The sequence below is a fragment of the Triturus cristatus genome, chromosome 1_2 (genome assembly GCF_964204655.1).
Source record: "Triturus cristatus chromosome 1_2, aTriCri1.1, whole genome shotgun sequence".
Taxonomy (NCBI): Eukaryota; Metazoa; Chordata; class Amphibia; order Caudata; family Salamandridae; genus Triturus; species Triturus cristatus.
Genome location: NC_140580.1, coordinates 1,118,532,307 through 1,118,552,559, shown reverse-complemented (window position 1 = coordinate 1,118,552,559; position 20,253 = coordinate 1,118,532,307).

Sequence of the window (20,253 nt, the reverse complement as noted above, 5' to 3'; positions counted from 1 at the left end):
GGTGTGTGTTCGACCTTCTCAATTATCTGAGATCTCAACTGAGAAATATTATGACTAAATTTCATCCAGTGAACTGATAAGCTGCTTTTCATATTCTTATTTCGAATGGTGCTCTTATGTTCTGATATTCTGGTCTTGATTTTCCGTTCTGTCTTTCCTATATACAAAGAACCACATGGACACTTAATTCCATAAATCACGTTGCTTGAATTGCAGTCTGAATTATGTCTGACTTTGATCTGTGATTGAGACCATGGGGGTTGCGTGGTAGCCGTATCCTCTAGATTAGCACCTACCAGCCACCTCGTCACCACTGCAACTGTGGCGCCAGATAGCACAACTCCATGTTGGGGACTGCCAACCCACCTCTGTCAGTAGGGGCGCAAAATTTCCGGAGCGCCATCCAGGGTCAACCCTTGTTCCAGATGAGATTGCGAAACAATTGCTCAAGCTGTCTGAAAGTCGCTACTGGGACATAGACCGGGGGATTGGCAAAATAATATAGGAGTTTCGGCAACACCACCATCTTAGTGAGCGCCACTCTACCCATTATGTTCAATGGGAGAGTCTTCCAGAATTGGATCTGAGCCTTAGTTGCGGATATCGCTCTAGTCAGGTTACCCTCTAGTATGTCATTAGGGCCCCTGTAGATAAATATGCCGAGGTAACGAAATGTGGACGGGTGCCAACGGAGAAGGGAGCCGTTCATGTGAACAGTGGGGTCAGGGATTCCGTCCCGGAAGGGGTACAATCCCGACTTAGCACATTTCACTCATAGGCCCGAGACGTCCGCAATGGAGCGAAGGGTCTCCGCGATAGTGGCCGGAATATCGTGTAGGTCCCGTAGGTACAGTAGTAGATCGTCTGTGTATAAAGAAACTGCGTGTAGATTATCCCCCAGTTGGATGCCCCAGTCTACTCCCTCCCCACGTAGTCGCGACACCAGTGGTTCCATGGCTAGTGAGAAAAGGAGAGGCGACAGAGGGCAGCATTGTCTGGTGCCCCCGTGTACCCGAACACTTTCCGAAATGAGTCGGCCTGTCCGTACTCTAACAGACGGTTGAGTATATAACAATTGGACCATTTGCAGGAAGGAGTCGCCCAGGCCGTACCCCCGTAACACTGCAAATAAATATGGCCACTCGAGGGAGTCAAAGGCCTTTTCGAGGTCTTGCAACTCTGTACCTAATGATATACAGGATTTTAACCAAAGCACTTCCCACACTTCATAGAGACAGTAAACAGTGTCTACCATACCACCTACCTCTAATTCAAGATGAAGGACAGTTAATCTAGTCTTTATGACAGTTCTCCCAGTATCACTTTAATAAATTCCATGTTAATTTATGATATCATATACCAGTTCATTACCTGACCCCTCATCATCAATGGGACTGGCATATAATGTATGAAATGACTTGTGTAACCTTGCTGGCAACTGGATGGCACGGACTTCAGGTCTAAAGTTAGACTTCAGGTCTAAACATAGACTTTAGGTCTAAAGTTAGACTTCAGGTCTAAACATAGACTTTAGGTCTAAAGTTAGACTTCAGGTCTAAACTTAAGCTTCAGTTCTAAGTTTTCCTTAGTGAATTGGGCCCTGTATGTTCCTCAAGAAAGGACAGGGCCACAGAGAGAAGATTGTGCATTAGAGGGCTTTCCCACATACCTTTGTCTCTGGGAACCCACATCCCTTTGGGATCTGCAGTGACATGAAGAATGTAGAACAGAAGGACCTAAAACATGAGTGCTGCTACATTTCAGAGGAGGAAAGGCTACCGGGGAGGGCCAAATCCCCGGGTGCATGGCTGGGGGGCCCTCTTTATGCCTCTATCTAGGGAAGGCAAAAGGTTCCTAGTGCATCTGCCCCCACTGGCTGCGGGTGGGAAATGAGAAACTGCATGTTTTCCCTAGCCATGAGTCAAATATCTACGGGTGAGGCAAAAGACTGCGGCTCCATGCCGGCGCAACAGGCATGTGTGCTGCAGGAGCCTGCAGGGGTATGCGAGCCGCAGACAACAGAACATGGCAGGTGAACTATGGAAGGGGCGGGGGCCCTTGGCCTCAAAAAAGCAAAGAGTACACATGGTGTAAAATACAAAAAAGGCATTGTTGCGGCATAACGCCACTAAATAATTACACACACATTTGGGGTTTTTGTGGTGCCACAGAGAGGACAGGGGTGCCACTAATGTTACACTAAGTGTTGTGGAAGCTGCCAAGTTCAGCAGCCCACAGAAGTTACTTAAGCTAGATGAATATCATCCTGCACTACTATTATTATGATTAAATCAAGATTACATTAGTGGCCACCCCATGCAAGATTACCATCAGTAATCACCCCAGTGCGTTAGGGAGGGTTACCAGTTCTAATGTCAAAAATGCTTTGTCAATTTGAAATTTCTCTACTTAAAAAACACAACTGAAATGCCCTTGGCGCCAAGGTAATAATATGAGCAAAGAGCCCCCCAGTGCCTCAAAATTCATCACTCAAATATCAACTTTAAATATATTTCGCAAATTTAACCAATTTTGTCCAAACATCAGCATATGAGTTCTATAAATACACAAGGTTTCATCTTGTATACACGGATTTCAATGTTGGTATACATATATTGTTTCAACCAAACAAAAGCTTCTAATTTAGTAGGCTGAGCTGCACACAGGAGAGCTACTTACAGGGAGACGGAGAGCTACCAGTAGCTCATGAGCTACTCGGAGAATTCTGCCCTAATGAATGTCATTGTAAGGTGGTACAACCCTCAGTGATTTTAACAGTGTTGTGTTTGTTTATTGTGATATTGTTCTTTTTTTATTAACACGGAGCACCTTGACAAAGCCAGTAGGTTTGCCTTTTGATAACTAGATTCAGTTATGTGTTCAGTGTATGTTGGGGGTATCATGGTCTTAGTGTTCAGGGCTTATTAGGGGTGTGAACTATTTGAAGGGTGCCACCATCGGTATTTCCACCCCCCATAATGTATATATTTGTAAATTAATGTATACTATTAAGTAGTATGTGCACAATAATGTACTTTTCTTTTTTATATGTAAAAGCACTGACTAGACAATGATTATATGGGTGTTATTCAATGCGTGCCTGTGGACTGGTGTACTAGCCCGCACCACTCAAGTGCTACAGCGTTGTACTCGGTTCCTCAATAGACAGAAGGTTGACGACTTATTACTCTAGAAAGACTCACATCCTTTCCAACTAATAACTTACAATCTTACATAAGGCAACTATTTTTCAATAGAACTGGGGACAATTCCACAACTTTTCATCAACAGACTTTAGATGCTGGTTATCAGTGGTATTCCTGTGGGGCACCACCGCAGTTACAGTTACTCCGCAAGTAGCTGGTGACATTTGAAAGTAGTGGGGCATACAAGTTGGGTATGACTTTTATGTAGTGAGTGAAGCAAACAAGCTTAATGGACAACTGGTGGTCCAGGGGGGTCCTCTTCCTGAAAAAAAAACTGAAAAAAGATTTGCAAATGGTGCATTTTGAAGCACATTAATTTAGTGAGAAAGCAAAGTTTATAAAGCATTGTTAACCTATTGTCTTAATGTATTAAACAAATTAAAAAGTGTCCCATATCTTATTCCATTAATATGTTCAACAGTTACTGTAATTTGTTAATTGTACAGCTCTAACTGGGCTTTGGGAAACACCCACAGCTGCTGGCTGCAATCAGTCATATAGAAATATGTGCAGACAGGTCTTTAAGCGGGATAAAAAAAAGTTGGGCTCTCTAAAAGGGAAAATGTAAAATACATTTCTGGGATTGCTATACTGTGATACCAGACTGGTATTCTGGTTTCTCTCTGAGATGGTATAGCATCCAGATATATAACACAACAAGTGACACCATAAATCTGCCAGTAGTACTGGCTTGGTCAATGGTTGTTAGCTATTTAAGATAAAAAAAGTAACACAATAATTCTTTTATAAATAATTAACAATGGGAATGTTTCAACTCTATAATTGTAAGATTGTGAATGAAATATTATTGAGGCCTGTGGAAGGAGTATTGACATTCAGTTATGTGTGATTTATGTTAGACATGTACGCCCTTTTTCTCTGCACATCTCATCCAGATGCACATCTTCAACCTCATCTCTTTCCTCTTCAGCACCCTCTTTTCACTCTCCCTCAGATGCACTTCCTCTCATCTCCCTTACTTCACCACTCCCAATCATACACTGCATTAACTCACATTTAAGCACTTTGGGCCCGATTATGACCTTCAGGCCATCGGTGGTAGTTCCACCGCCATCTGTCCCTGCAGGACCACCTGCTGCATTAGGATGGTGGGTGGATGGTGGGCGGGCAGAGAGATCGTCTGCCACACATTTGACGGGCTCAAGAAGCCCATTGGACAGACTGTAATCCCTACAAAGGTGTCAGTGCCTGCTCAGGCACCACCGTAGGGATTACAATGTCTCTTTCCACTGGACGTTTCATGGCGGTTAACCCGCCATGAAAAGGCTGGTGAAAAGTGACTTTGGAGGCCCCTACCGGGCACCCTTCCGCCCTGGCCCTCTGCCATGGGCCCTGCTCCATGTGGCAGGCACCATGTGGTGCAGGGATGTTTACAAACATGCATCATAGCATTGAGGTTTGTGCTGCAGCCCTTTTTCGGGATGCACCACAAGCTTCAATCCTACGAGGGATATTTCCGACCGTCTCCACGGTGGTCGGATCCTAATCTGTCTGGCAGGCGTCCGACCGCCATCATAATTGGGCCCTTTGTTTTCTTTTACTTTTCCCTCATAAATAATTTGACATCTGTGTACCCCTTCACATACATTTACACAGAATTTCAATTGCAACTGGAGTACATGACCATTGTTCTGTGTGATCTTTACTTTGCCTTCAACCTCAGCGCCAGAGCTCTCAATCACAGCCCCTCATAAACACCTGGCAAGACTCAAACAACGCAATTCAAGAGTAATAAGATAAACAAAGCAAATACAGAAACACAACATGATGGAATAGTTAATACTCATGGGGAATGCAAGATTAAGTAAAACGTGAAATAAAAGAGGAACTAAATTGCTGACATGCAGTATCTTAAAGTTTTTAACATTATTTGCTCGTAAATCAATCCCTGTTTTTGGCATTAATGTAAAGGGCATAAACATTAACGCCATACAGCATAACTGTCTTTACCATAAGCACATTTTTCTCCCTTTGTGAGACCTAAAAATCCCTGCTGTCTTTTAGATCAGTTTTGCGGGAGAACAAATACAGAAGCTCCTCTTCTAAAGGTGCCACCGACCTGCAGCTAAGGCCTGGGATGTCACGGTGGGGGAGGTTAGGGTGACCAGGGGTCTCAGCACAATATACATTGCGCAATATTAGCATTATAACCCTTACCATTACCGAGGAAAAGGTGCCAAATCACACATGCTTGCATCCAGTCCTACCGTGTGACGAATGGGAAAGGGTGGGTCTATGCCTGTGAATGATGGATGTCTGGCCTCACACAGGGATGCAGACTCCAGCGCCCGAGAGCATGATGCTGACAACGTCACCGACCTACAGTGGATACCACTATAGACTACAATGGCAGTGAAGGCCTTTAGAAAGGTAAGCCCTGCGTCGTACATCACAATTCAGAAAGTTGATGTACTACTTGCCGCCCGTTTTCTGCTTTAGGGCCAGGGGGTGCACCAGCCAGGGATAGAAAGCCCAGACTTAAATACATTCAGTTATATAGAGATATGATCGTATCTCTAAATAAATCGATATATCTATAATTCGTTTTGGTAAACATGTAGGAATTTCAGAGGGGCACAGCTCCAGAGCCCTAATGGAGAAACTGTCCCTGCAGTCACTTATTAAATAAAACAGAACTGTATACATTTCTGGTACCCAGAGCGTTTTAAGTGATGCCTAAAACCAGACAGCAAAAGTTATGTTTTTGCTTGGCTATTCCTCCACATTGAAACCCTCATATGATATGTACCAATTAGCTGGAGAGTGTTAATAATATGCCTTAATTGGGTTATCACTGATTTGTGTACTATTCTGTTACATTCAGTTTTTCCGTTAATTACATGACAATGCAAGGTCATTTCTAGCAATGATTACTGGCAACAAAAGGCTATCTGAAAACAGATCAGTATCTCTAAATAATGAAAGCAGATCGATACCTCAAAATACTGCAATAATGTCTTTCTCAATCAATCCGTCAACTCAGATTTGTAGAGCGCTGCCAATCATGCACAAGGGTATCCAGGCGCTAGGTTCTTGCTGGGATCAGTTGAAGAGCCGGGACTTGAGTCCCTTTCTAAATTCTGTGAGCGAGAAAGTTGTTCAGAGACTGGTCATTCCAGGACTTGGCGGTGAGGTAGGAGAAGGATCGTCCTCCACTATGTCTTGAGTGGATGCCGGAAGTGTGTGTGAGGGCGAGGGAGGTGTGTGCAGGTGTCTGGATAGTGTGTGAAAGTTCAGGTAATGTTTGATATATGCTGGTCCTTGGCCGTGGAGGCCTTGAAGGCGTGTGTCAGCATCTTGAATTGGCAGTATTTTTCCGGATGGGGGAGCCAGTGGAGGTTCTGGATGTGGGGGGTGATGTGGGTCCGTCTGGGGAGGTAGAGGATGAGTCTGGCTGCTGAGTTCTGTATCATCTGGAGTATCTTCAGGAGTTGGGTGGTGATCCCTGCTTAGAGTGGTGTTGCCATGGTCCAGCCGGCTGGTGACTAGGGCTTGAGTGACGGTTTTCCTGGTGTCGGCAGGGAGCAATCTGAAGATCTTTCGGAGTATGCAGGGTGTGTGGAAGCAGGTGGAGGAGACTCTGTTGATCTGGCACTTGATTGTGAGTTTGTTGTCCAGGGTGATGCCTAGGTTGGCGGTGTGGTCTGTCGTTGTGGGCATGTGTTTGGAGGGCTACCAGGTGTCGTTCCACAGGTAGGCATTGTCCCCAAAAATCAGCAATTCCGTCTTGTCCTTGTTGAGCTTCAGGTAGTTGATCTCCATCCAGTCTGCAAAACTTGTCATGCAGTTATGGAAGTTGGTCCTAGCGGTGGAGGGGCATTCTGGGAGCAAGAGGATGAGCTGGGTGTCTACTCCGTAGGATATGATTTAGAGGCCATGGGTTCTGATAATGGTGGCCAGGGGCGTTATGTAGGTGTTGAGCAGTGTGGGGCTGAGGGATGAACCTTGAGGGATGCTGCAGATGATGCTCTTGGGTTCCGAGGTGAAGGGAGGTTGGTGGGTTCTCTGAGTTCATCCTATGAGGAAGGATGCGATCCATTTGAGGGTGTCTTCCTGGATCCCGATGTGGTTGAGTCTTCTGATGAATGTGTGGTGGGATGCGCTACTGAACGCTGCTGGAAGGTTGAAGAGGATCAGGGTCACTGTTTCTCCCTGGTCAAGGAGTTCTGTGGCTGCGATTTGGGCGGTTTTGGTGCTGTGGTTGGCGCTGAATATGGCTTGGGAGGTATCTAGCAGGTTGTTTCTTTACAGGTGTTTAGAGAGTTGGCCGTTGATGGCCTTCTCAGGAACTTTGGTGGGGAAGGGGAACAGAGAGATGAGGAGGTAGTTCTTGAGTTCGCTGGGATCGGCAGAGGGTTTCTTGAGGCAGGGTCTGACTTCTGCAAGTTTCTATCCGCCTGGGAAAGTGGATATGGTGATGGATGAGTTGAGAATGGAGGTGAGTTCACAGCTGGTCTCCCTGCGTCCTAGGTTGAAGACATGGTGGCGGTAGGGTTTTGTGGATGGTCCAAAGTGGATGAAGTTCAAGATGGCTGCATTTCCCATGCAGTGAGAGGGTGGTTGTGGGTGGCATCAGTTGGTGTGAGAAGGTTGTGGAGGTCAGTGGGTTGGGGGTTCGAAGTTAATGTAGATGGTAAATATCTTGTGGAAGTAGTCCCCCAGGGTGTTGCAGAGTTCCTGGAAAGGGGAGATCGTGTTCTCGGTGGCTGATGGGTAGAAAAACTCTCTGACGATGCTGAAGAGTTGTTTGCTGTGGTTGGAGCTTGCTTTGATGCGATCTGCCAGCGCAGCTTTTTTTGTGTCTTTCAGGTGTAGGCGGTATTTGTTGAGGGCCTTCTTGAAGGTGGCTCGGTCTGTGGGATCTTTGCTGGTATTTTGCTTCGCCTTTCAGATAATACAGAGTTCTACAAATACCACTCTCACACAGTGGCTCAAACACGGCGAAGCAGGAGACATAAAACACAACACCTAAAATAGGGTTTCACTTTACAAAATGCAAAGACTCTCTTTTTAGAATAAGGCTTGGGGTTTCATTTATGCAATGCTCTCTAACAGAAAGGCTTTCCCAGATGTCAAATTAACAACATTCAAATGTATATAGAGATATATATTTATATGCAAGTAATAATAACACACTTGGTAAATGCAACAGTTAAATACATGGATAATAATATGAAATACAAGCAGCAAATAATATGGGATAAAACTCAAGCAAATTATATGGGACATCCTGCAAGACATCAGAAAGATATATGTACACTAAATACATCAAATGATTACTTCGGATGTGCACCTTGACTCACTCATACATCACAAAAAAACCCTCAAAAGATCAAAGCCACTGGCCACACATCACAATGGCAATAATCAAAACTCAACACTTCACCTGGTGCAAACACAGCATCATTGCCCACTCCAGACCAGGGGATTTAACAGCCGGGGATAAGAGCCTCAGCAACCAGGGTTCCGCTGTACCAAAGTAGACGCGTTCGTTCCCATTCGGATTCCAAAATCCCGTTTTCTAAGTCAACAACTCTCAACTTTATAATCTCAAAACACACTAGAAGGTTCAAGAGTCTTTCACTCTGCACTAAGGAAACTTACTGGAACTGGCCAGTTTCCGGGCAAGCACTCCACGGCAAGAGGAGTTCCCACGTTCCCTCTACATTCTCACATGTTCCAGCCTTTATCTTAACAAAGCTTACGAAAGCCTTCCAGGGTACATTAAATAATCTCTCACAAAACAAACCTTGAACGTGATTAACCCAACCAACTTGCAAACACTCTGGGGGCCTGTCTGTGCGTGCAGAAAAGCTCAAGCAGAGTCAGAATTCAGGATGACATGAGGCCATGTCAAAGCCAATAGTAAGAATTCATAATACTTCCCAGTGTACAACACAATGCACATTTGTGTACTACTGCCTATGGCATCACATACTTCATCTCTCAGTGTACAACATAATACACATTTGTGAACCACTGCTCATAACACTGCACCTCGAGACCAAAAAGTACATTCCACACCTCTCTCTCTCTCATGCTTTCAAATGCACATCCCACACGTTCTGTTCTTGGCAAGGTTGTCCTACTGTGACAGCTCCCACTTCAAAACTACGACAAGTAATCTTCAAGAGAAACAAGGCATATGCAGGACGTCGTATATTCATACTAGGGTAAAGTAAAACACCAAAGTCAATTAAAATGAAGGTAGTTAAAGGTTAGCACGTGGTGTCAGACCATAAGAGTGCCTCTAGCACTACAGCTGGTGCGCCTTTTTCTTTCTAGTCTAGCTGTAATGCTGTTTATACTCCCACATCAGGGATTTAACTTTTTCAGCGAGTGTCAGTCCTTTACCAGGGACTTTGTGGCAGTCTTTAGGGACTGGGCTCCATTCTAAATGTGTGCTTCAATTTTACAGTGGTTTCCCAGGGCCAGCAATACTAATGCACTTCAACTGGATAACTATGTTATTCGTTCACACACTAGATCCTCAAGTTGAAGCCAGTGTAGCTGGAACAACTTTCAGAGTGTCGATGCTGCCACCAATGTTGCATCACTGAACGCACAGGGATTGTGAATAAATCAAAGCGTTTCGCAAAGAATATGTACAGTAATGAGCCACAATGACTCAGCAGGAAAATGGTAAGGGCGTAGTATATTGCAAATGGTACATTCTGGAGCACACTAGCAAATATATAACTAAAGCATGGTGCGGTAGAACACTGTCATTTACAGACAACACATTTCCATTGAAATTTGCACAGACATACAGTATTACTGATTTAACTATTTAGAGCACACAAAATAATGAGTGGAAATTATGTTTCAACAAATAGTTATCACTTGTGCATCACCAAGTAAAGTGGCTTACTTTGTTTTGACCCTATTAATATCTTTGTTTCCATCACACTATAGAATTACAAAAAATGTGCTTCATTTGTGCTCTCCTAACTGCTGATATACTTTTTAATGTTTGTACAGTTCATTTACAGGTATTTATAGTTTGTAGTGTGTTAAAATATTGATATCCTACAGCCTGCACGTTTGCACTCCCTGTACCCCAGCAAGATTGCAGTCAGAGAAAGAAAAGTAAACCCCAGTCTCCATGTTAAAAGAAGAAGCAACAATTTGTCAAACATAAACTGAAATTTGAACTCTCTCTTTCAACTTACAGCAAATGTGACAAGATAAAAACAAAATCTAAAGGCATCTTTATTGCTCATTTCCCTTCTGAACTGCACCATGGTTATTCTGGAGGTGCTGCTCCACCCTCGCACCCTTACTTCCAGTGCTTTTGGGTGAAGCGAAGTTGAGCAGTCATGTCTTACTCTAGGAGGAGCTATGGGGTAGAGATTCAAATGCAGCATGAAACTGAAAATAGCAACCAATAAGCTGAATGTTCAATTCTTGAACTAAAAAGTATGATACACATAAAAACCTAGGATGCCTCCTGTTGTTTTCTCTTGAGGGGAAGGTGGAATTTATGGCTGATGTGGCATAGAGTGTGGAAATTGGGGTGGCCGGCACGGCCCAGGTGGTTGACACACTCTAGTGAGGTTCCGTCTTGCATCCCTGTAATCCGCAACCAATCCTGAATACCGCCACTCATTGACTCACCAGACACAGCGCGGTGGCACCGTTCGACCACCTACGACCGCTGGGGTTGTAGTTTCCGTCGCTATTGAATTGTCAAGGCCAGTGTCAGGGGACGCTTCCGCCAGTCCCTTGGGCATGCTGCTGTGGGCCTACCTGTGGGGCCTCTGTGATATCACCGTGTCTGGGGTGGTGCTCCCAGACTGATCACTCCTGAACCGCTGGTGGTGGCCCCCGCCTTATCATCCGGACTGCGGAGGACTGTGGGAGCTGCATGCCCGCTTTGACGCTAATGACCCTCCTTGATATGGGTAAGCTGTGCAGCCGCATGGGGGAGAAAGGCCTACTGTGTGCTGCCCCTTTTTCACATGCCCTCTCTTCCCGGGCTGGCTGGTGACACAGACAGCCTCACCCGACCTGATCGTGTGGGACCCGGCTGGGGATTTACTAGCAGGGGCCTCCTGTGTGGCCTGTTAGCCCAGCTGCCTGCAGTCTCCCATCCTGCTGGCCCTGGCTTTAGCACGTGGAGGTAGGGGAGATGGGTATCTCCTTCTTCCCACCCAGGTCAGCCCCCCATGATACACTGGTCATAATACCTGGTGGGCATCACGTTATGGTCATTTGGGAGAGTGGACCCCTTGGTGGGCTGGGGAGTGGCGGCCTGCCGTGATCGTGTGGGCCTCAATGCACTGGGCCTACTTCATCTGGATGTTCTTTCTTCCCCCCACCCAGAACTGGTTGCATTGCTTAGGCTGTAGGGCCTGGCCTGACCTTGATGTTGCAGAGTTTTCCGCCTGTGACCTGCTGATAACCTGTCAACTGGACCTTTTGCACAGAAAGGCCCTACTGTTAGGATATACAGACCACACAGGGCTGCTCATGCTGGGACACCCTGACGCACACGAAGGTGTCGGAAAGCGAGCTCGTCTGGATAACAGCCTGGCGGGAGAGAGGCACGACTGTCATGCCCACACACCTGTTGGTGAGTAACTGCCCAAGCGGAATGGATGACCAAATGCCGGGGGCTACTTGTGCTGCGGCGCCACATCACTCCCCAAGGTGCACCCAAGCGGGCCCCAGTACACGCTGCTGTCATGTCCCACCTTAGAGGGTGCCAAAGAGTAAGACTATAGTGGTATATGGCGTCTGCAGGCTGATACACTACATTGCCCATAAGGCAGTGGGCAGGAACACGAGGTATATAAGCCCCGCCTCTTGTTCTAAACGGGGCTTGTCACTCGTGTTTACTTCACGTTAAACCCCTTGATGCGAGCCTTCCTGGAATCGTCCTTGCAGTGCGAACTTCTGCTAAACTACCGAGAGACTGCATACGACGGGACCGTCATTCATTCTGCTGCTAGTTCCCGGCGTGTCTTCCTTTCACGCACAGCGCGGGGATTGCCCTTGCGTCGCTACCTTTGGAAGAGACTTCCCACGCCGAGGAAGACAGACATATCATAGAGGTTACCGAGCGCGTCTCGCCATACGAGGCGGCTCGGGGGAATCCCACAGCACCAAGACCCTCCTTCCGGTGAGCTCAGTCCTACGATGTCAGAGGACTCGGCACACCAGCGGTGACGTCTGGTAACACGGAATTGGGAGTCGAGACACCAGCGCGTTCTCTTCGAGCGAGCGGGAAGCTTGTTCGGAGCACTGATGCCTGAGAACAGTCCGTGAAGTACGGGCTGAAACCGAAGTGGGCTTTTTTACGCGCTAGACACGTTCCCTAGCACTTGGTCCGCTGTAACCTGCACTGCTCCGCATGATTCGGAGCCTCTGATGCAAGGAGCGAGTTTCCTGGACGTATTCTTTTGCACGCCTCCAGAACCAGGGGAAAACACAGAAGTTACAACAAAACAATAAGTACATTTACTGCATATATTCAAGACTGCTTAACCCTGCGGAATTCTCATACCTCATTTCACAGTGTACGGATTGCCTCTATTACTACCTGCTTGAAATGCTCCCTTACATGTAAGTGTATCTAGACAGCCAGACTAGTGAGGGGGTTGGGAGGTACGTTCACTACTATATTGATGTATGTTTGTTGTCTCTCCTTTTACAGGGTCTGGGAGTGTTGAGAGTAGGAGAGGCGAGTCTTCACCACTCACGCCAGTCCTTTCCGTTGTCTAGAGGCAATCCTGTTTTTGTTTCCTTTGTCCCTTTTTACCCTTTCCCCGGTAGAGGTGCCTCCTGTGGCGTGATATATCTCCACGCACAGGGGTTACCTCCTAGGGGGTAGGGCTAACCTAGCATCGTTCCCGCTGTACCCGGCTTCCAGGTTAGTGGCACTCTCTGTTACCTCAGAACCTGACAGCTGCTCTCCCATGTTTACCTACTGGCATGGGTGCCTGGTGACTCCTTGGGCTGCTCATGCTGCAGTGCCCCGCCGCACATGAAGGCACGTGCAAGCAGGCCCTCTTTGGTGAAACCCCTGTAAGGACCCTTCACATCATTGGGGTCATTTCTCAGAGCTGAACCCGGACCTTGTACCGCAGGCTGTTGTTATCCTTGCTGGCCATCAACGTGGACTGCGAGCCTTGGTGCGGGTGGTTCTCTGGAAGCCCTGTTGAACTTTGATACCCATATGCTCAATGTGCACCAGCTAGCCATGGGCGACCTATGCTTGGGCGCCCGCGCTCGGCGTCATCTATGGAAAACCAACTGCAGACCTCGAAACTGTGGGTCTGCTGAGCCCCTCTATATCCCTTGGTACCAAGCTAGACACGGTGCTGGCGGGTGTGGAAAGGATCGGGACTGCACTAGAACAAACCTGACTGTCGCGTTGAAATAGAATTGACATGGTCACAGCGTACTTCAAACTACTGCATGCCGACTACCTCAAATTGGCAGATAAGGTACATGATGTAGAACCGATCTTAGTTCCAACCAAAAACTTGAGAATCAGAGTCCTTGTTACAGGCCCCAGTGCACCGCTGGAATGTAGGGCGGAAGATGCGGATGGCCACTCTAGGAGGAACAATATCCGTGTTGTCGGCCTCCCGGAGGGCGTTGAAGACCCAGATGCAGTGGCTTATGTTGAAAACTGGTTGCGTGACCTGCTCCCATGAACCGCGCTCTCGTCATTCTTCTCTGTTGAGCATGCCTACCGGGTACCGACCCACAAGCCCCCACCTAGAGCCAGCCCCTGGCCTTTTCTGTTCCACCTGCTTAATTAATATGACCGAAATGCTATCCTACGTGAGGGACGTAAACTATAGGACATCAAGGTTGATAATGCCCCGGCTATGCTATTCCCTGCCTATACCTAGGCGGTGCAGCCTCGAAGGAGTTCCTTTTTAGCTGTTTAGCGTCTATTTCATGATCTGGGACTTCGATACTTGCTCCTGTTCTCTGCTATGAAGTTCTTCGACTCCCCAGAGGAGGCATGGGACTCTTGGAGTCCACTGAGCTTACTACATCACGCCCTCTCCATCGTCCAGAGCGGTGCAGCCTCAGAATGCCGCCGGTGACTATCGCCACGGACGCCGTTGTCAGATGCGACACTCCTCACAACCTGGTGCTCCTCCAAATCTGGAGCAAGTAATTTTGGAAAGATGCCAGGCCTTGCAGACAGCGCCCACGATCCGGGAGCATGCTCAGAGCCTGGACCCATACATGGGCTCCACAAAATACTTTAGTGATGACGGCGCCTCCAATACATGGCCCTCTGGAGTGGACTTACTGGTTCCCCCTGGAGTGACCATGCAAACAGCGGACGAAATTTTTTAACTTGCCAAATGTCAATGCTTCTGGAGGCTCATTTGACGCAATCTTGGCTGTTGTACTCATGTGTTGTTTTATCCAGGCATGTCTTAGCCTTTATTCTTTTGCAGTCCACATGTGGACAGTCTCTTTGTAAATGTCTCATTCATGTCATGCACTTAACCTGCACTTGCTGTGACGCACTGTCAAACGGTAGCTCCATCACTGCAATTGGTATCTGTGTATCCTTCACATTAGGGATACCCCGTCTTTGGCTTACGGGCCTTCCCTCCAAATTTCTTTAAACTGTCTTGTATTGACATTTTCTTGCCTACTGTAGTTTAGCAGTTTGGGTGGATACCTGTTGTCCCTCTGCTCTGATAATGTTTTCTGTTCGATTTTACCTTCCTTTCTCAGTTACGATCTGTTGCCCAGGGATAACCTGCCCGCCGAACGCTCTCACAAACTGTCATTACTATTCACCGAATGGCCTCCCACACCATGCAGGATGGCTGTGTGCGGGGTGATGTTACACTTACCATATGACCCACAATAACATTATAACCTGGAATGTGCGGGGAATGCACACACCCTCGCGCCGCTATGCTGTGTACTCATATCTCAGGTGCTGATCCACTCAAGTAGCACTACTGCAGGAAACACATTTGAAACTGAACAAAGCCTACAAACTTGAAAGGCGGTGGCGAGGCCAAGTCTTTGCCACCAATGACTCCTCCTACGGCAGGGTTGTGTTGATCTGAGGGAAGCCAGGGACCCCCTTTGTAGCAGATGATGTTGTGGTGGACGCGGAGGGTCACTATGTGTTTATACGGGCCAGTTAGATGGTCGACACATCCTTCTGGGAGCAATATATGCCCCTAACACAGACCAGAACTTGTTCCTGCATGACCTGTCTGATAAGTTGTCCTGCTGGAGTGGAGTCCCGTGGCTTACAGGAGGTGACTTTAACTCTGTCCTGGGTACTGACATTGACTGCTCTTTTCCTCCCTGCCTCTCATACTGGCTGCATCCAATGACCAGGTGCTCTGTGACTGGCTTTAACACTGGCAGCTCCTGGACATCTGGCATGCATGCAATGCTAATACACAAGTGTACTCTTTCTATTTAACACCACACCATTTACATGTTAGAATAGACCTGTTTGTTGGGATGGCCAGCCTGCTTCCCGCTATGACAGAAATAGAACACTTAGGTCGTACACACTCGGTCATAATCCCCAATGCCTACAGCTTACATGGGAGGCATTTCTGCCTGCCATCCCAACATGGCACCCCAACCCCGCCGCGCTGGAGCATCCCCCTTTTTTTGTGCCTCTCTTGACACCGCTGATGGGGACTATAGTGAGCTCAACTGCAATACTGCTACCACCAGATTAACAGACTGGGACGCCTTTAAAGTGACCATCAGAGGTCACTGCTTGGGGATGAATCGGAAGTAGCTTGACTGTGACATCTCCTGTATCGAGCACACACTCATGCGGCACAAGACCTGTTCAGTATTTGACCTAACGCATGCCCGTCTGTTAGCAGAGGCAGACCGCAAACAGGCCTCACTGTTAGAATGGTTTTGTTGTCTTAACTATACTGCACATTCTTATCATAACCATGTCTCAGTGGGCCGCGCAGGCTGATTGCTGGCATAGCTTATACGTCAGGACCAACCGAGACACCCTATCCTGGCATTACACTCTTTCAGTGGTTGCCTCCTGACATACACACTGAATTGAGTCACCATTAAACCTCACTATACCAATCGTCAATGGAAACTCGACAGGACGACATTTACGCATTCTTCAGCACAGTAACTCTCCCCTGCATCATGGCTGAACAACAGGCGGATCTTGATGACCCCATTACTCTTACCAAGAAGCCATCAGGGCCCTAGCTACATGCAAGCCTCTGGGGCCGGATGGCCTGCCGGCTGTGTTCTATAAAGCTTATGCCCCACTACTAGCCCCTCGCTTGCACTCACTATATGGGGAGGCCCTATTGTCTTGTTGCCTTCCTGCGTCCCTTTGTGAGGCTCTGCTCATCTCCTTACCCAAACCAGACAGAGATCCCACTGCTTTGGGCTCCATACGGCCCTTGGCCTTACTTAACACCGACTATTAGGTGCTGGGCAAAATCCTTGCAGATTGCCTAGCACCCCCGATTCTGTCACTGGTCCATCCAGACCAGAACTGGTTTGTCCCGCGTCACAGGACTTACTTATACCTACGGCGCTTCTATCATGTCTTTACATATATCCCGCACCAATGGCCTCAAGCCAAGCCGAGCTTTTGATTCTCTGGAATGGGCTTTTTTATTTGCTGTTCTGCTCCGCTATTGTATCAGGAGTCGCTTTCTACTTTTAATCCAGAGTTAAAACAGGCTCCTTTATATTAGACCCAATTCAAATACCCTATCCCTAGCCATAGAGCCACTCCAGGTCGCTATCCAGACTCAGGGCGTGGACTGGGGCATTCCCTTGGGAGAAACTGCTCATTCTATTTCTCTTTATGCTGACGACCTCCTCAAGGACAGTAGGGACATGCGCTTGATCCCCGCCACAATAGCTTGGACACTTAATGACTTTGCTGCTCTTTCTAGTTTAAGGTTAATTGGGCCAAATCCTGCCTGTTCCCATTTACCCCCACACACCCTAAGCCAAATGTTGTCCTTAAGGGAGTGCCCATACTATGGCAGCGAATACGCTTTGGTACTTGGGAGTCAGAGTGTATTGTTTGTCAGCTGACTTGTGTAAGGGTAATCTTGTGTGGGCCACGACAGCCCTACGATAACAGATGTCCTTCTGGCACAAGCTCCCTCTGTCTGTGACTGATCGCATAGCCCTTCTTAAGATGGTGGTCCTACCTTGGTTGCTCTATCATTTCACTAATTTACCCCCATGCATCGCGCCTCCTTTCTTTCTCTTCTTCGAAAAGACCATGAAAGAATAAATCTGGAGTAATTCAAGTTTCAGGGTGGTGCTGTTACAACTATATTTTACCACAGACCAGGGCGGACTCGCAGTATCGAACCTGGCACTGTATTACCTTGCCTCTCAGATTCAATGGGTGGCCAAGTGGTTGGCAGGACTGCACCTGGCTGTCACTGCCATGCTATCGGCAGCCTGGACTCTCCCAGCGGTCCTGCAACCATTTCACCAAGGCACTCGCAAGAATACGCTGGAGTCACTGCTGCTCGGAGTTGTGTACCGTTGTTACTGGTGTTGCCTGTATCTCAAGCGAAAATCAGTCCCATACGCGCCGGAGTTGCTACTGCTTGGCAGACCCAGGGGACGCACCACCACTACGACTGCAGAACTCTCAGTCTGGCTAGAGGATGGCTTCCATACCTTAGGGGACCTCTACCAGGACAGTGTCCTCATACCATATGACTCATTGGTGGAGGAAGACAGCCTACCCCTTGCCTATTCCTGCTGCATAACTCTCTACTTGCATCGCTTGGTAGCAATTGGGGTGACATGATGCAGGAACCCCCAACACACCTTACCACACAATACCTCACGTCATGGGACCAGGCGGACACCTCACACACTGGTTTGCGGACTTGCGGCTGCACTGGATGGAGACCTAACCCATCCTTGCACAGACAAGGAATGGGCTGCCGTATAAGAAAGTCCCCGTAATATTCACTTCTGCCTCATCCAATTTTACATTGTCCACAGGGCTGACCTTACCCCAGCCAAAATAAACTACTACTTTAATCAATTGACACCAAATGTCTTAGATGTCCCCTGCTCGATGCCGAACTTGTCCACAAGCTATGGGCTTGCCCACTCTTCTACACTTACTAGCGAGGTGTCACGACTCAGCTGTCCACCTGTACAGGATGCCCTGCATTACATACATGGGAATTATGTATCCTGGGTCTGTTTTGTAGGGGAAAGAGGCACAGGGTCACCTCTTTCTTCCTTAATTTGGGCATGCTGACAGTTAAACGCCTCATCACACAGAGTTGGAAATGACTTGTGCCCCTGCTGCTAGCGGCCTGGCGGCAGTCACTCTTGGTATGGGCCAGGCTGAGAGCGCTGCACTGCACAAGGAGGACACTTTAGGGCTGCGTGAGTTCCCTATCGCTGTCAACTGGGACGCCATATTGCATGAGTTTCAAAATGAGTAACATCCTGATCCAGGTCCCCTAGGAGCTGCGTTGGGGGGAGGCGATGAGAAGGCGGAGACATGAAGTGACATTTCACACTGGACATGCAGTGAGGTGGCTGGCCTTCCCGCGCTCACCCCGCACCAGGATTCTGACTCAATAGGTAGATCTGTAGAACCATGTGTGTCATTGACGATCACTGGTGATTGGGTGGAGCAGGGGGGACATGGGACTCTAGTTTGGGCTAGTTTATTTCGTTTATTGTCTTATTGGATATTGGAATTAATTGTTCGTCTGTCGTCTTTGCATGCTGTGGGTCCTACAGCTGGACCATCATGATCATCTTGCCTGTTCCATAGTGCGTTACCATGCATATACTATCTGTTATTTTTGCAGTCCTAAGTGCCTATTTTTCTGCTAAATAGGACAATGCAGTATAACGTGCACTCTGTGACATACCAGGGCTCGCTAATGTTCCGCGTGCTATATGAAGAGGGCTGTTTTGCTTCTACTCTTTTGTGCGCAGGGGTGACTTGGCTTATGCAGTATTGTGTGTAAAACCGTTACCTGGTGCTTAACCACTGATCTGATCTGATGTGACTTAGCAGCTCTGTATAAACCTGTTAGCTTTGATGTGAACATTTACTGTTGTAAAGCGCTCTGATATCTTCGGGTCTAGCTAGCGCTATATAAAACTCTTAGATAAGTGAATAAATGCATCTGTGCATCAATGGAACTGTGTCTTATCCTGGTAAGATGTGTACTTAACCTTGTTTCAAACTTATAACAGATCCAAACAAAAAAAAGAAAGAGTGGAAATTGGAATGTGAGGGCATCAGTGCACTGTAAGTGAAAGTGGTGGTTGGCAGCTGACAGACTGATTTACCACCTGCTTCTCGTGCGGCTCCTTCTTATTTTGGCTCTGATTAAAAGTATTCAGGCTCATCCTGGTGCCATTGTGTTCTTCGATGAAGTGGAACACAGCAAATGGAGTGGGGACCTAAATGAAACGTGACACGGAGTACCAGTGCTGATCGCGGAAAAGGACTCCTGCTGACCTTGCAGCCTAGTACTGGTGATTGTTGTCAGCATCGCGGATGCTTAACCCAGACAGCATCCCGAGGAACGCGAAGTGTGCGCGGAGACTGTGGATGCAACGTTCGAGTGTGAAATCATAGACTGCGCGCCTGTCTGTCACACTTCTTCATCCATCGCACTGCTAATCGCTGTGTCCCATAACACGATAACCGCACCTCGGTGGTCCTCACGTAGCGAGGCACTCAGGGTTGAGGGTCGCTTTGAGCCAGTGCCAGTGAGGCATGCGTGTGAAGGGCATGTGCAGCATCCAGTGGCGTAACGATAATTGATGGGGCCCCCCTGCAAGGTACGTGGAGGGGCCCCCTCCAGACTCTATCAGGAGCTCCCCGGCCTAAGTGCAGTGCTGAGGGGGCCCCCTGGAGCTTGCCCCCCCCCCCCACTGCGGAGGATGCGGGAGGCCTGTGTTACGCCCCTGGCAGCATCATGTCAAACATGCAAGTTAAAGGTCCGCCTCGAGCCAGTCCCTTTGCCTCAACGTGTACTGGCTCGAGGCGACCCTTCAACTT